The sequence below is a fragment of the Arachis stenosperma genome, chromosome 3 (assembly GCF_014773155.1).
Source record: "Arachis stenosperma cultivar V10309 chromosome 3, arast.V10309.gnm1.PFL2, whole genome shotgun sequence".
Classification (NCBI taxonomy): domain Eukaryota; kingdom Viridiplantae; phylum Streptophyta; class Magnoliopsida; order Fabales; family Fabaceae; genus Arachis; species Arachis stenosperma.
Window position 1 is genome coordinate 78,063,168 of NC_080379.1, and position 6,449 is coordinate 78,069,616.

Here is a 6,449-nt window from a genome sequence, read left to right on the forward strand (position 1 = left end):
TTGAAGTTTGTTACTTTCTTGTTAAGAAAGGTTCAATCTTTAAATTCTAGAATCTTATCTTGCAGTTTCTTGTTAGTTAAGTCATTTTAAAAATTAAATCTTTTTCAAAATATCTTTTTATTAAAATTTTTATCTTATCTTTCTATCTTATCCTTCTCAAAATTTTATCTTTTTCAAATTTGATTTCAAACCTTATTCAATCAACTAACTAACTTCTTGTTTGTTTCTTATCTTTTTCAAAACCACCTAACTAATTCTCCCTCTTCTATTTTCGAAAAATATCTCTCTCTTTTCAAAAATTCTTTTTAATTAATTAATTATTTCAAATTTTAAATTCAATTACATTTATCTCTAATTTTCGAAAATCACTAACTCTGTTTCAAAAATTATTTTTGAAATATCCCTTCTCTTTTCTTCTTCTATTTAATTATTTAATTACTAACACTTCTCTCCACCTCTCTTCATCCAAAATCCGAATCTCCCTCTTCATTCTTCTACCCCTTCTTTTTCTACTAACATAAAGGAATCTCTATACTGTGACATAGAGGATTCCTCTTTCTTTTCTTATTTTCTTCTCTTTCATATGAGCAGGAACAGGGATAAAGGCACTCTTGTTGAAATTGATCCAGAACCTGAAAGGACTCTGAAGAGAAAATTAAGAGAAGCTAAATTACAACAATCCAGAAATAACCTTTCAGAAATTTTCGAACAAGAGAAGGAGATGGCAGCCGAAAATAATAATAATAATGCAAGGAGAATGCTTGGTGACTTCACAAAGCCAACGTCCAAGTTTGATGGAAGAAGCATCTCCATTCCTGCCATTGGAGCCAATAACTTTGAGCTGAAACCTCAGCTAGTTGCTTTAATGCAACAAAACTGCAAGTTTTATGGACTTCCATTTGAATATCCTTACCAGTTTTTAACTGAGTTCTTGCAGATCTGTGAGACTGTAAAGACGAATGGAGTTGATCCTGAAGTCTACAGACTCATGCTTTTCCCTTTTGCTGTAAGAGACAGAGCTAGAATATGGTTGGATTCACAACCTAAGGATAGCCTGGACTCATGGGATAAGCTAGTCACTGCCTTCTTGGATAAATTCTTTCCTCCTCAAAAGCTGAGCAAGCTGAGAGTGGATGTTCAAACCTTCAAACAAAAAGATGGTGAATCCCTCTATGAAGCTTGGAAAAGATACAAGCAGCTGACCAAAATATGTCCATCTGACATGTTTTCAGAATGGACCATATTAGATATATTCTATTATGGTCTCTCTGAATTTTCGAAAATGTCATTGGACCATTCTGCAGGTGGATCTATTCACCTGAAGAAAACGCCTAAAGAGGCTCAAGAGCTCATTGACATGGTTGCAAACAACCAATTCATGTACACTTCTGATAGGAATTCCGTGAACAATGGGATACCTCAAAAGAAAGGAGTTCTTGAAATTGATACTCTGAATGCCATATTGGCTCAGAACAAAGTGTTGACTCAACAGGTCAACATGATCTCTCAAAATCTGAATGGATGGCAACATGCATCCAACAGTACTAGAGAGGCAGCTTCTGAAGAAGCTTATGATCCTGAGAACCCTGCCATGGCAGAGGTTAATTACATGGGTGAACCTTATGGAAACACCTATAACTCATCATGGAGAAATCATCCAAATTTCTCATGGAAGGATCAACAAAAACCTCAACAAGGTTTTAACAATGGTGGACGTAATAGGCTGGGCAATAGCAAGCCATATCCATCATCTTCTCAGCAACAGACAGAGAATTCTGAACAAAACACTTCTAATTTAGCCAATGTAGTCTCTGATCTATCAAAGGCCACTTTCAGTTTCATGAGTGAAACAAGATCCTCCATTAGAAATCTGGAGGCACAAGTGGGCCAGCTGAGTAAGAAAGTCATTGAAACTCCTCCCAGTACTCTCTCAAGCAATACAGAAGAGAATCCAAAAGGGGAGTGCAAAGCCATTGACATAGTCAATATGGCCGAATGCACAAGGGAGGAGGAGGACAAAAATCCTAGTGAGGAAGACCTCCTGGGACGTTCCTCAAGCAAGAAGGAGTTTCCTATTAAGGATCCAAAGGAATCTGAGGCTCATATAGAGACCATAGAGATTCCATTGAATCTCCTTCTGCCATTCATGAGCTCTGAAGACTATTCATCCTCTGAAGAGGATGAAGATGTAACTGGAGAGCAAGTTGCTCAATATTTAGGAGCTATCATGAAGCTGAATGCCAAGTTATTTGGTAATGAGACTTGGGAGAGTGAACCTCCCTTGCTCATTAATGAACTGGATACTTGGATTCAGAAAATTCTACCTCAAAAGAAACAAGATCCTGGCAAGTTCTTAATACCTTGTACCATAGGCACCATGATCTTTGAAAAAGCTCTGTGTGATCTGGGGTCAGGGATAAATCTAATGCCACTCTCTGTAATGGAGAAGCTGGGGATCATTGAGGTACAACCTGCCTTGTTCTCATTACAACTGGCAGACAAGTCAATGAGACAAGCTTATGGAATAGTAGAGGACGTGTTAGTAAAGGTTGAAGGCCTTTACATCCTTGCTGATTTCATAATCTTAGACACTAGGAAGGAAGAGGATGATTGCATCATCCTTGGAAGACCTTTCCTAGCCACAGCAGGAGCTGTGATAGATGTCAACAGAGGTGAATTAGTCCTTCAATTGAATGGGGACTACTTTGTGTTTAAGGCACATGGCCATCCCTCTGTGACAGAAGAGAGTAAGCATGAAGAGCTTCTCTCAGTTCAGAGTCAAGAAGAGCCCACACAGTCAAACTCTAAGTTTGGTGTTGTGAGGCCACAACCAAACTCTAAGTTTGGTGTTAAGATCCCATATCCAAACTCTAAGTTTGGTGTGGACAACTATACAACATTGACCTGATCACCTTGTGGCTCCATGAGAGCCAATGTCAAGCTATTGACATTAAAGAAGCGCTTGTTAGGAGGCAACCCAATTTTATTTATCTAATTTCTATTTTATACTATTTTATTGTTATTTTGTGTTTTATTAGGTACATGATCATGAGGAGTCACAAAAAAATCATAAAAATTAAAAACAGAATCAAAAACAGCAGAAGAAAAAAATTTTCACCCTGGAGGACGCACAGGCTGGCGTTCAACGCCAGTAAGGTGCATCTGGCTGGCGTTCAACGCCAGAATAGAGCACCATTCTGGCGCTGAACGCCAGAAACAAGCAACATTCTGGCGCTGAACGCCAGGAATGTGCCCAGAGAGGAAAAACTGGCGCTGAACGCCAGTAACAAGCATGAAACTGGCGTTCAACGCCAGAAACATGCTTTACATGGGCGTTGAACGCCCAGAATGTGCACCAATGGGCGTTTAAACGCCAGAATGATGCACAAAGGCATTTTACATGCCTATTTGGTGCAGGAATGGAATTCCTTGACACCTCAGGATCTGTGGACCCCACAGGATCACCTCAGGATCAGTGGACCCCACAGGATCCCCACCTACCATATTCCCACCTTCCCTCTTAATCCTAATCACACTCTCCTAATCTAATTTCACTCTTCCCCATGTCACACTTCCCAACAACTTTCACCAATCACCTCAATTCCTCTTTCCAATTACCCCATTCACCACTCACATCCATCCACTCTTCCCCAAAAACCCCACCTACCTTCAAAAATTCAAAACCAATTTCCCACCCATTCCCACTCAAAATGGCCGAACATACCTCCTCCCTCTCCCTATAAATACCCTTCCTTTCTACTTCATTTTCACACAACACAAATCCCTTCTTCTTCACCTAAACCGAACCTACCACTCCCCCTTCTCTACCATATTTTCTTCTTCTTCTTCTTCTCTTCTTTCTTCTCTTGCTCGAGGACGAGCAATATTTTAAGTTTGGTGTGGTAAAAGTATAAGCTTTTTTTTGTTTTTCCATTACCAATGGCACCTAAGGCCGGAGTATCCTCTAGAAAAGGAAAAGGGAAGACAAAAGCTTCCACCTCCGAGTCATGGGAGATGGAAAGATTCATCTCCAAGAGCCATCAAGACCACTTCTATGATGTTGTGGCAAAGAAGAAGGTGATCCCTGAGGTCCCTTTCAAGCTCAAGAAAAATGAGTATCCGGAGATCCGACATGAAGTCCGAAGAAGAGGTTGGGAAGTCTTAACCAACCCCATGCAACAAGTCGGAATCTTAATGGTTCAAGAGTTCTATGCCAATGCATGGATCACTAGGAACCATGACCAAGGTATGAACCCGAGTCCAAAGAATTATCTCACAATGGTTCGGGGGAAATACTTGGATTTCAGTCCGGAAAATGTAAGGTTGGCGTTTCACTTGCCCATGATGCAAGGAGATGAACGCCCCTACACTAGAAGGGTCAACTTTGATCAAAGGTTGGACCAAGTCCTTATGGACATTTGTGTGGAAGGAGCTCAATGGAAGAGAGACTCCAAAGGTAAGCCAGTCCAACTAAGAAGACTGGACCTCAAGTCTATAGCTAGAGGATGGTTGGAGTTCATTCAACGCTCCATCATTCCTACTAGCAACCGATCTGAAGTTACTGTGGATCGGGCCATCATGATTCATGGCATCATGATTGGAGAGGAAGTAGAAGTTCATGAGGTCATCTCCAATGAAATCTACAAGAAGTACATAGAAGGAGTTATCATAGAAGGAGTTATTTGCCATATATGTTACTCAGCTGGAGTTATCATAGAAGGAGACATCTCCATTGAAGAGGATAAGCCCATCACCAAGAAGAGGATGGAGCAAGCAAGAGAAGCCCCTCACGGTTCTCAAGAGGTGCATGAGGAAGCTCATCTTCAAGAAATCCCTGAGATGCCTCAAGGGATGCACTTTCCTCCAAACAACTATTGGGAGCAACTCAACACTTCTTTAGAAGGTTTGAGCCACAATGTGGAACAATTAAGGGTGGAACATCATGAGCACTCCATCATCCTCCAAGAAATAAGAGAAGATCAAAGAGCAATGAGGGAGGAGCAACAAAGGCAAGGAAGGGACATAGAAGAGCTAAAGAACATCATTGGTCCTTCAAGAAGAAGACGCCACTAAAGGTGGATTCATTCCTTGTTCTTTATTTCTTTCTGTTTTTCGGTTTTTAATATTGTGTTTATCTATGTTTTGTGTCTTTATTTCATGATCATTAGTATGTAACCATGCCTTAAAACTATGAATAAAATCCATTAATCCTTCACTTCTCTTAAATGAAAAATGTTTTAACTCAAAGAAACAAGAAGTACATAAATTTTGAAAATAGCTCTTGAATTTAGTTTAATTATATTGATGTGGTGACAATACTTTTTGTTTTCTGAATGAATGCTTGAACAGTGCATATGTCTTTTGATCTTGTTGTTTATGAATGTTAAAATTGTTGGCTCTTGAAAGAATGATGAACAAAGAGAAATGTTATTGAGGATCTGAAAAATCATGAAATTGATTCTTGAAGCAAGAAAAAGCAGTGAAAAAGAAGAAGCTTGCGAAAAAAAAAAGTGGCGAAAAAAAAAATATAGAAAGAAAAAGGAGCAATAGAAAAAGCCAAGAGCCCTTAAAACCAAAAGGCAAGGGTAAAAAGGATCCAAGGCTTTGAGCATCAATGGATAGGAGGGCCCAAGGAAATTAAATCCAGGCCTAAGCGGCTAAATCAAGCTGTCCCTAACCATGTGCTTGTGTCATGAAGGTCCAAGTGAAAAACTTGAGACTGAGTGGTTAAAGTCGTGATCCAAAGCAAAAGAGTGTGCTTAAGAGCTCTGGACACCACTAACTGGGGACTCTAGCAAAGCTGAGTCACAATCTGAAAAGGTTCACCCAGTTATGTGTCTGTGGCATTTATGTATCCAGTGGTAATACTGGAAAACAAAGTGCTTAGGGCCACGGCCAAGACTCATAAAAGTAGCTGTGTTCAAGAATCAACATGCTTAACTAGGAAAGTCAATACACTATCCGAAATTCTAAGTTCCTAGAGAAGCCAATCATTCTAAACTTCAAAGGAAAAAGTGAGATGCCAAAACTGTTCAGAAGCAAAAAGCTACAAGTCCCGCTCATTTAATTATAATTAATATTCATTGATATTTTAGAATTTATAGTATATTCTCTTCTTTTTATCCTATTTGATTTTCAGTTGCTTGGGGACAAGCAACAATTTATGTTTGGTGTTGTGATGAGCGGATAATTTATACGCTTTTTGGCATTGTTTTTAGGTAGTTTTTAGTAAGTTCAAGCTACTTTTAGGGATGTTTTCATTAGTTTTTATGTTAAATTCACATTTCTGGACTTTACTATGAGTTTGTGTGTTTTTGTGTGATTTCAGGTAATTTCTGGCTGAAATTGAGGGACTTGAGCAAAACTCTGAAAAAGGCTAACAAAAAGGACTGCTGATGTTGTTGGAATCTGACCTCCCTACACTCAAAATGGATTTTCTGGAGCTACAG